Source organism: Mus caroli, chromosome 9 (assembly GCF_900094665.2).
Source record: "Mus caroli chromosome 9, CAROLI_EIJ_v1.1, whole genome shotgun sequence".
NCBI lineage: Eukaryota > Metazoa > Chordata > Mammalia > Rodentia > Muridae > Mus > Mus caroli.
The window spans coordinates 36531451-36542931 of record NC_034578.1 but is presented as its reverse complement, the minus strand read 5'-3'; positions in this window follow the sequence as shown (position 1 = coordinate 36542931).

The window sequence follows — 11481 nt, the reverse complement described above, 5'->3', positions numbered from 1 at the left end:
GGGCTTCATGCCCTTGCCATAGTTCCAATTCTAGTCTATTGTATGTATAGTTCACCTTCCCCTAGGCCATTTTAAATTCCTCTGTATGGGTGTAACTCAGCTATCTATAGTTCTAAGTATTTACTCTAGTTACTTCCTAGACCACAACCTAGTTCTTCCTTGGCTATGATAAATTCTTGCATATGGGAGTAACTCGGCTATTCTTTTAAGTGTCTGTAGGGAATCTCCATTTGTCAGAAAAACTCACCAACTTTCTTCTAATATGCAATGTAATCTGCCATACCTGACTGTAATGAAGATTCTTAGTATATTTTGCTAAGCTTGCCCTGAGATTTCTAACTCTATGTAGTAGATGGTAATGCCTGATTTCTTTCACTATCTCTCTTACAATACTAGAGGCAATTCAGAATGTCACTGAATATGCAACATTCTTACTGAATTGAAAGCTCATGGTTGGCTCAAGGATTACCTAGGGCTTTGGTGAAGGCCAGGAAGCAAAGTTCAATATTTCATAGGTATTTGGCAAGTCATTACTTGGAGACACCTATAATAAAACAATACTAAGGGAAAGCACACAGATTTGTTCACCAACTAAAGCAAGGGCATTATTGGAGCATTAGTTATACAGGATGCCACAGTTCCAGGAGACTAAATTTCCATGAACTTTTCACCTCGAGACTACGTACAGGTTTCTAGGCCTGTCATGCGGGTCACTACTGGAGTGGATATAACACAGTCCCACAAGGATTTGCATGTTATGTACTCACTTATAAATGTATATTAGCCATAAAATACAGGTACCATGCTACACTCCACACACCTAAAGAAGCTAAGAAGGAAGACCCAAGTGAGGAAGATTGACTTTTACTTAGAAGGGGGAATAAAATAGTTATAAGAGGCAGATGGAGGAAGGGAATGGGGAGGGAGGAGAAATGGGGGTGGTAATGGGGGTGTTCGGGATCACGTATGGGGAAGGACATGAGAGATGTCTAGATGGCCATGAAACTAAATGGAAATCTGCCACTGATGGGGGTGAGGAGGTGGGGGCATCTCTAGGATGAGACAGAGACCTAGAATAAGGGAGGCACCCAAGAATCAATAGGGGTGACTTTAGCCATTACTCACTACAAAGAGGATATGAAACCCGAAGAGGCCACCTCCTGTATCCAGGCAGTAACCCCCCAATAAAGCAATAGAGGCACTAACTTACCCGCAAAATTTTCAACCCAAATTTTTTCCTGTCTACAAGAAATGCAAGCAAGGAGGTAATGCAGACACACTGGTTTTGCTCACAAAAGTAATTTCATGTGCCTGTTGAAGAGTAATACGTGTTAACTAGAAACTTACCCCTATTGTTCTATGCAGCATCTCTCAAAGGCACCCTGCTCTCTGTTTTTCAGGAGGATTCTAGGTTGGAAAAGAATTCACATACAAAAATTACATGGCATAATAAAACACAGCAACTTTAAAGATGACGCTTTAATCCTTTTCTAGTGTGTGCCTCAACAGTATGAGACACATTCACATTGATGTACAAACTACAGAATCCTTCTCTATGTAGAACTGAAATTTAAACATACTGGAAGTATCATCATGAAGCCCATTATTTTAGAATTAGTTAAAACTAATTTTAAAATTGTAGGGAACTAAAGAATGTGGACAGTAGGAGAGATTGTCTTCTCTATCAAAGAGCCCACTAATTGGATATCCAATACAAAATGGCCAACTCTGAAAACATATACATACCAAGAACATTATACAGACTGTGCAGGTTACATTGAGGAACATGCATGTGAATATAATTTATATACATGTATGTAACAGTTATCATTTGTAAACCACACACCCTCAGCCTGAAGCAGGCTAATGCAGACCTTGACCTTGCTGCCACTAAGGAGATTACCTAGAGTGGAGCCTTCCTGACTAGATGACTCTATTTTTCAGCCACTGCTGCTGTTCTCCTTCAAGACACTGCTACCCGCTGAGAGGCCAATGAGCTATTCGGGAGACATCACCCTATCCTGCACATCATCACCTGCAGCTGGTTCCAGGCTCCAAGAATGGATTAGCGGAGAATGGGCCTCCCCACCTATATAAGCACAGTTTTCTATTAAACATTCGAGCTTTGATCAGGAACCTTGACTTAGCTCCATTTTTCTCTCGACTGCCTAGTTCCCCTCTCTTTTCAGCCCCAGCTTGCCTCCCACGTGAAACCCAGTCCATGTGAGCCATGGGCCGGCTCTCAACAATCATTAACAGATACATCCGAAATTTGAAAGAGAAATATGGATATATGGATGGGTAGAAAGAGAAAAGAAAAAATTAGGTTATTATATTATAAACTCAAAAATAAAAGGAAAAGAAAAATATATACCTTAAACAAAAACTCCAGCTTCTTTGCTTCTGAAGTCTCCCCAAATTTCCACCCATTACTGACAGGAACTTGTAATCACCTGTCTTTAATATCTCTCAGCATCAATGGTCTCAGTTCTACAATAAAAAGACAAGCTAGTGGATTTCTTAGTTCAAGGTCAGCCTGGTCTACAAAATGAGTTCCAGGACAGCCAGAGCTATACAGAGAAACCCTGTATCGAAAAATAAACAAAACAAAACAAAACAAACAGACAAACAAACAAAAAAATACAAGCTAACAGGCTGAATATGCAAGCAGGATTCAGCATTTTGCTGCATGCAAGAAACACACCTCAATAACAAAGACAGACACTACCTCAGCGTAGAAGCCTAGAAAAAAAATCTTCCAAGCAAATAGTCCCAAAAAACAATCCAATACCATAGAAGAATATAGTTTTTCCATATAAAACAATCATAATTAGTGTGAATTTTAGTAGTTTCCATTCTAATTAGTATTTATTTGCATATATCTAGATTTTTGTTTTTAAAATGTATTATTATTATTATTTTACTTATTCACTTTACATCCCACTCACTGCCCTCTTGGGTTCCTCTTCCCACAGTTCTTCCTGCATGCCCCTTTCCTTCTCCTCTGAGCAGATGGGGGACCTCTTATCTCCCCACCCTGGCACATGAAGTCTCTGTAAGGCTAGGTGCATCCTCTTATTTTAAAAATTCTAATGTTGGGTGTTATGATTGAACATTACTTCAAATTTTTGGAGTTTTTGATATAGTCAGTGAGAAATTTACTTAGAAGTAGTCCAAAGACTGAGTCATTATTAGTGTTTTGAGTTTTGCACATCTGTATGTTTCTAGTTTCATATAAGTACAAATTTGAATTCAACCTAGAACACCCTGTTGTACACCCTAAAGTTACTAATGTTCTGTTCTCCTGTGCCAATAAATACACAATAAATCATATTTTGAAGGGAGTTTATCCAGTTTTCATTGCTTTAACCAAAATCTCATGATTTGGTATATTGTAAATGGGTAACATTTATTTAGCTCACAGACCTTGATGCCTGGATAAATGTACAGGTAAAAATCACAGATGAAAATAATAGCAGGAAAATGTGTGCATGACTTCAATAAACGTGCCTCATTCCTGCTTCTCAGGTTCTAAAAAAGAAAAATGGAAAATTATCTTTATTTGAAATCTTATTAGACATGAAGTAAGGTAATGAGACTTCATGGGAGATCCAGCTGAACACAATAACAACTGATAATTGAGATCTTTCCACAAAACAAGCAAAATTGCCATTCTGGGTTGTAACAGTATCAAGTTGATAACACAGTCTCAAAAAGGGAGGCATTGGACTTGGGCTCTGGCCATGTTTAACAATCAATAGATTGTTGAAGAAGACCAGATTCTAACTGCTTTTAGTATAGGTGGAGAAATGCAGAGATGAAAACAGATTTAACAGTGAGGTCACTATGTGTATAAGACCTGTTCACAGGACTTATTATCAGTTGGTTCCTGAAGAGTTTATTAATATCATGGTCTCTCTGGAAACATAGAGGGGTGTGTTAAGGCTACAAGGAGGTAATGAAGGTCAACCCCCAGAGGTGTGGGCAATTAGGAACAGAAGTGTCTTAGTAAGCTAAGGTATGTGTTTTAGGTCCATAGTGCTCACTCATGTGTGATTTTGTATCTGTAATTTGAGGTTTCTAATATTGAGAACTCTTTCAAAGAGAAGGTAAAGCTTACTTCCTGGGAGAGATGTGTGCATGTATGGAGATGATAGTTGTAAGAGAGCATCACAGTGACCAGGTAATAGTATACCTTATAAATAGCCCTTGTTCTTCTTCAATAAACAGGGGAACTGAAATACTTGTGAGCAGAAAAGGAAAGTTACCCCTCCGAAGTAAAGTGTGAAATGAGATTGATTTGACACTGAGATAGAATGAATAGTGTCACAGTTGACTCTAATCTTCAACCAGAACAAAAGGTTGGGCTAAAGATTATAGATGTGGGGGATATCTCTGTTGTTGATTACCATGCCCTTGCATTCCTTACCTAGAATTCAGATCTAGTTAACTAGAGTTGGTTATGAAGCTACTTAGAGGAAATCAGGGATTGTAGAGGCACAAGAACATAGAAAATCTTACAGAGATACCACATATATTTAAATATTTTATGGTGAACTTTAGTTATTTTTTTATTTAAAATAAAAGAATTGAAGATTTGATAGGAAACAAAGTTTTGAATTCCATGATTCATTTCTGAACAGCAAGAATTATATCCCTGAAATCTCTCCTTAGGAATATTTCACTTCCTTGTTCCTCTTGAACAAATTAAAGAATTTAGCATGGGTGAGACAATATTGCTTAATATTTGCATCATAGCATCAAGCATGTGATTTGGTGTGTCTTACAGGTAGATGATAATTATATGTCTGTAGGGACAGAGGAACCCCTTGAGATGGGTACTGCAGGTGTAGAATGCTTTCTGCCTGCACCCTGCTAAATGTACTCTCAGAATGTCAATCCCAATGTGTGCATAAGGGACACAAACACTGAAGAGAAGCTTCAGAGCCAGAAAGCCAACATTAATTGGAATCACCTTCTGGATCAGTAAGCTACCAGTACAAGCTAGGAGTAAAATTGCAGGAATGTTACAGAAGTGGTGGCTTTGATTATCCCCAAAGTAGGTAAACTGAAAACAATGTTAGGGTGATGGACTGAAGACATCCAATAGGGAAACAGATATTTTCATTTTCATTTATTACTCTGTCTGTCCTGGTGATTTTTCTTCCCTGGGTTTATGCAGAAGGTTTATGTTGGAGGGGGGTAGGAAGAAATCTATACTGCTAATGAGAATTGAATTATGATTCTCATTGTACATTTAGACAGAGTATTAAAGAACAAAATGTCAAGTACTTTATTGGTCCTATCAGATTAGTTTAATAAAGAACCTGTGTCATAGACAAAGTTAATAGATTTCTCAGACCTCTCATTTTTGTTCCTGCACTACTGACCAACTATGCTAAACATCTCTTTCTTTTAAATTAGATATTTTCTTTGTTTACATTTCAAAGGTTATCCCCTTTCCTAGTTTCCCCTCAGAAACCCCCCTATCCCATTCCCATTCCCCTGCACACCAACCTACCCATTCCTGCTTCCCTGTTCTGGCATTACCCTACATTGGTGCATTGAGCCTTCAAAGGACCAAGAACCTGTCCTCCCATTGAGGTCCAACAAGGCCTGCCTCTGATACATATGTGGATGGAGCCATGGCTCCCTCCAAGGGTACTCTTTGGTTGGCGGTTTAGTCCCTGGAGCTCTGGGGGTACTTACTGGTTGGTTCATATTGTTGTTCTTCCTATGGGGCTACAAACCCCTTCAGCTTCTTGGGTCTTTACTGTAGCTTCTCCATTGGGGACCCTGTGCTCAATCCAATGGCTGGCTGACAGCATCCATCTCTATATTTGTCAGGCACTGGCAGAGCCTCTCAGAAGACAACTATATCAGACTCCTGTCAGCAAGCACTTGTTGGGATACACAATCGTGTCTGGATTTGGTAGCTGTATACAGGATAGATTCCCAGGTGGGGCAATCTCTGGATGACCTTTCCTTCAATGCATGATAAAAGTGTTGGAAAGATCAGGAATTCAAGGCCCATACCTAAACATAGTAAAAGCAATATACAGCAAACAAATAGCCAATATCAAACTAAATGAAGAGAAACTTGGAGCGATCCCACTAAAATCAGCGACTAGACAAGGCTTCCCACTCTCTTCCTACCTATTCAATACAGTTCTCAAATCCTAGCCAGCGCAATTAGACAGCAATAGGAAGTCAAAGGGATACGAATTGGAAAGAAAGAAGTTAAAATATCACTATTTGCAGATAATATGATAATATACTTGTTACCCCAAAAATTCCACCAGAGAACTCCTAACCTGATAAACAATTTCAGCAAAGTGCATGGATATAAAATTAACACCCCCCCCAAAAAAAATCAGTGGCCTTCCTCTTCTCAAAGTATAAACAGGCTGAGAAAGAAATTAGGGAAACAACACCCTTCACAATAGTCACAGATAATATAAAATGAAATGTCTTGGTATCCTAAACATTTCTAGTTTGAGATTTTTTATATACTCCTGAGTGCCCTTCTGCTCACCATGACTACTCTTTTCATTATTGCTACAGTAAACTCTTCATATTTTCTCTCTAGTATGATGTACTCAGATTTGGTGCTAATTAAACAATAATAAGATATCCTGAGCCTCATAATAGACCGTATTTTCAAAGTGGTCACTTGAACTTTATTCAATTAGATGCTTTAGTGACTCCTCATCTTTGTCACTCAAAGACTCCACTATCTCCTTCCTTTTAAGTTCTTTGCACATGTACCCATACGGCACATAAGCTCTCTACATGCATATTCATATATTGATAAATAACTAAAGAAAACCTTTAAATGTTTTTGAGAACACAGAATAGTGTTTCAAACAAACATGTGCTATCCACACAGTGACATGATAGAATACCCAAAACAGAACCTCCTTCACCAGACAGTTCATTTCCATTTGGATAAAATCCCAGCTTGTTCCTTCTGAACTGTAGGTGAGGCAAGTGTGTCCAAATATCTTTATAGCTAGTTAAAAATCCCCCCAAGAATTTTCCCCATATTTACAGGCATGATGGAGAGGTCTATTAGGTAGTTCTTCTTTCAGTGTTTGTTAATAATAATAAAAAAGAAATCTTCTATAAAACCAGATCACATTGGTTCCTAAGCTATTTGGTTAGGTCATTTATTTCCTTTTCTTTCATGACAATTTTGAGGTATCTATATCTTCAAAAGAAGAGAATAATTCCTTGAGCATTATAGTTAGTTAATATTGTGAATTAATTCTGCTGTCAATTAACAAAAATGAATAGTATATGGAGTATTTCCACAAGGTCTACCATGTGAAGGCATTGTGCTAAGTCCTTAATATTTTCAGATCATCACTTGTTTCGTAATATAGCTGGATTGTAATTGTTTAAAAAATTTCAAACCCTTTTCAGCTCTCTGAGTTTTCATTATAATTGCTGTTTATTACCTTAATAGATATCACCATGTTCTTCCAGTATTCTCATGAATTAAAGTACTGCTACTCAGAACTGAATAGGAGGAAATTGAAGTCTAGGAAGCTGAAGGCACATGCCAGTGCCACACACACTACATATGACTGTGAAACTGTAACCACCTCTTCTCAATTTCTTTCCTAAATGTCTTGAAGGAGAGATCAACACCTCTGAAAAACACAGACTACATGGGGAGCCTACACAGAAAAGTTAAGTGAAATCCTCTCAAATGTAATTTGAAAGTAACAAAGTGTGGCTAAAAAAACCACAAATAAATCTGTTTCACTCCTATACAGGTAACTAGAAAGAATTCCAAATTTGTTTGCTATATACCCTAGAGAACTAAAGAATGTCTATTCACCCCACAGAGGGCACTGAGCAGTTGTATAACAATTATGAAAACTAGGGAGAATTCTTAGTGAAAAATATAATCTAATACTAGCCCAAGCACAATTGAAGGCCAACTTGCCTATCCAATGAGTTGATGAGTTTTACTAACAGTGGGATGGATGAGCAGTTGCTAACAAAAGTGTGGATGAGTTTAAAGCAGCTGCATCACAGAAAAATCCATTCCAGCCTGGATAATGACTTATAAAAGCTGAATTTCAGAACTCCCAGAGGGATGTAAAAGCAGCTTACTCTCCTGGTCTGAGAGTCTCTTGCCACAGTAAGTTGTTTGTTCTTTAATGTAGTCTCAGGAAAGGGTAGTACAAATTCCTTGCACTTCAACTTTCAGCGAAAAATAAACTTGAGATTCTACTTTTATTCAGTAACATTGTGTCTCCTAAGGAGAAAACTTGGAAATAGAGTGTGCAGAGGAGCTTAACCAAACATCCTTCTGCTGACATCCTTATCTCTGATTGCTAAATTTAAATAGACTACAGTACCTGAATCCACACTTGAAAGAATAAAATGTTAGGCTTGTGAAAAATAAAGGTTGATTGTAAATGAAAGAAAATATTTTATCCTGTTTCCTCTCAGCAGCATCTCAGCTGATGTTCCTATTCTTTTGGCATATAAAACCACACAGCAACTTGTTGCCAGGCAACCACAGGACAGCTTCCTGATTCAAGCAATAAGCTCTCCTAATAAGTGGGTCACTATTTTGGCTTCATTTCTCGACAGAAGATGAACAGATTATCAAGTAAATGCTTCACACAAAGCAAAAAATGCATTATCATACCTGTCTACATACTAAATTATGTTTAGACATGATATTTACTGTAGCACTATACAAAAAATAAAAAAATGCAACAATATAAAATAATGGCAAGTCATATTATGCCAATTTTACTAAACTATAAGAGTATATAAATTCTGACTATTTTTCTTATCTTTTAGAAAAGAAATTCAGAGATAAATGTGAATTATCCTCTGGCTATTTGTTAGAGATGTATAAACCCCAAATTTCTTTCTCGCCCACCTCATATTGGCTTAAATATCATGTTGATATGTCTTCTCTTGTTCTTGTTGCTAGTCTCTGGGTTCATGCATTCATTATGAATTAGTGAGTTTCTTTACCTATTTACAAATTCCACTGTTCCAGTATGGGGACTTTAAGTAATTTCCACTTTTCCAAATGCAGAAATATGGATTTCATAATACCCACACGCCAGCTAAATATTATAAATACAAAAGATACCCAAATATTTAATAATATTGCAATAAAAATAATAACAATATTTTGCTACTGCAAGGAAGCTCTGAGAAATCTCATGATTTGGGTACATTGACTGCAGCAGAAGTCACAGGAGGAGATGGGGATGGTGCTGTCAGATCTGTCATGAATCTGGGTTTAGAGTTCACTTGTAATCAATATAATACTAAGAGGTTCAGCTGGTTCAGGTGGATGCCATATCCAGGAAAGAACCCAAAGATAGATACTTCATTCTCTCATGGAGAGAAAAGTCCAAATATTCCCCCTTTCCTTGTCTTGAAATTAGTCAGAAATTTAAACAGTGACATCATAGTATCTGGGTATTCCTAAGGGTCCTTTATTTCCTGTGGTGTACATTTGTTTTTGTTTTCCATTTTATTATTTAAAACTTTTTAAATTTAAGCGTATTTTGTTCACTTTCTTTCCCTCCTTCAAGACTTTTTAGATCCTTTTCCCTCCCTACTCACCAAATCTTAAATTCCTTCTTAAAACACAAAGAGAAACCCAATGCAACAGAAAAAATGCTCCGAAACCAAAAACACAAAATAAAATAATATCACCAAACACCAACACTACAAACATTACCAAGCTATAACCTAAAATGAGCACATAAAATACTGTGGAATCCATTATATGTTTATCATTTACTTAAATTTATTTGTGTATTAGTCTTTCCTAGATCCTAGTATAAACATAGGATCAATAACTGTTTTCAATTATATAAGCTTTTAACTTGTGTTCTTTTGAGATTTGTACCATTGGCTTATAAATATTAATACAGTTCAGTTATCTAGTTTCATAATGAGGTTGAACCATATTTGCAACTAGGTAATTGGTGCACATCACTTTGCATTCTCACAAGCCAAAATCAATTTCCATAGAGATTGTTTACTCTAAACCTGGCTGGGTGCCACTGAGTTACACACTATGCAGCTTTTGTCAAATAGAAATGTACCAATAATAGGTAGGGGGTTGAAACATGCCTGTTTTTTGAAATCCTATGTAAATAAGCAGGCACACAAAATGCAAGGGTTATACAGACATGAAGATTTCCACTTAGACCCTTAAATGATGTCACTGAGTCCAGGTAGTGGATTTTAGTCTTTGCAGACAGTCCATGACAAGGTGATACATGAAGCACTGATGGTGAATGCTAAGTAAAACTGGAGATCTCTTGATGTTAGTTAAGGTAAGAATATAGAGTCTTTTTTCAAATGAACTTAGTAGTAACTAGTAAAGCCATGGTAAGAAACAGGGGGTAGGTCCAGCTCATGTTCTCCCATTTAAGTTCTAACTAGGCCCAAGTCTGCTAGGCTTTGGGAACCATCAAGGTCAGGGTTGTATGTCCAGACACTCAGTTCTCTACAGAATGACTACTGGATCAAATAAGAAAGAGAGAAATTAAAGACTTGCTAGAATGTAAAGAAAATGAATGCACAACACACAAAGAATAGGATACAATGAAAGCAGTGCTAAGAGGAAAGTTCATAACACGAAATGCCTACATAAAAAGAAAATTGGAGTGATCTTGTTCTAGCAACTTAACAGCACATCTCAAAGCTCTAGAACTACAAGAAGTAATCACATCCAAGAAAATTAGACAGCCAGAAATAATCAAACTGGGGGCTGAAATCAAGAAAGTAGAAACAAAGGGAACAAAACGAAGAAAATCAATGAAACAAAGAGTTCATTCTTTGATAAAATAAAAAAAAAGAAAGAAAGAAAGAAAGAAAGAAAGAAAGAAAGAAAGAAAGAGAGAAAGAAAGAAAGAAAGAAAGAATCAACAAACCTTTACCCAAACAAACTATAAGACACAGTGCTGGTGATGGCAGGCACTGATGGGTGGATTTGGGGGCTAAGGGTGTTTTATTTTTGGCAATTCTTCTGTTTTTAACTCTTTGCTATTCTAAGGTAAAAAGCTGCTGCCTTCTGGTAATTAATTCCTACTAATAGCAGCAGGGGATTAAGGGAAAAAAGGCTCAAGGGCTCCTCACTGGTCAGGTGAGAGGCTTGGAGTTCATTAACTCTTCATGAGCCAGTGATAAAAGAAAATGAAAAAAGGGAGCATTCAAGCACACACATAGACACACACAGACACAAACACTTGGGCAGAACCTGACCACCTGTATCAATAATTCCACAAGTATTCATGCATACTTATAGACATGCACATATACTTATTCACATATGTATGTACATATATAGACAAACAAACATATTCATATATACATTTGGTAGATGAAGCAATGCCCCAAAAGCTACAGTTTAATTTTTCTCTCTTGCAAATTTTACCTTCTTAGACAAAACTTCTTTATAGAATAGATAAAATCTTACTCAAA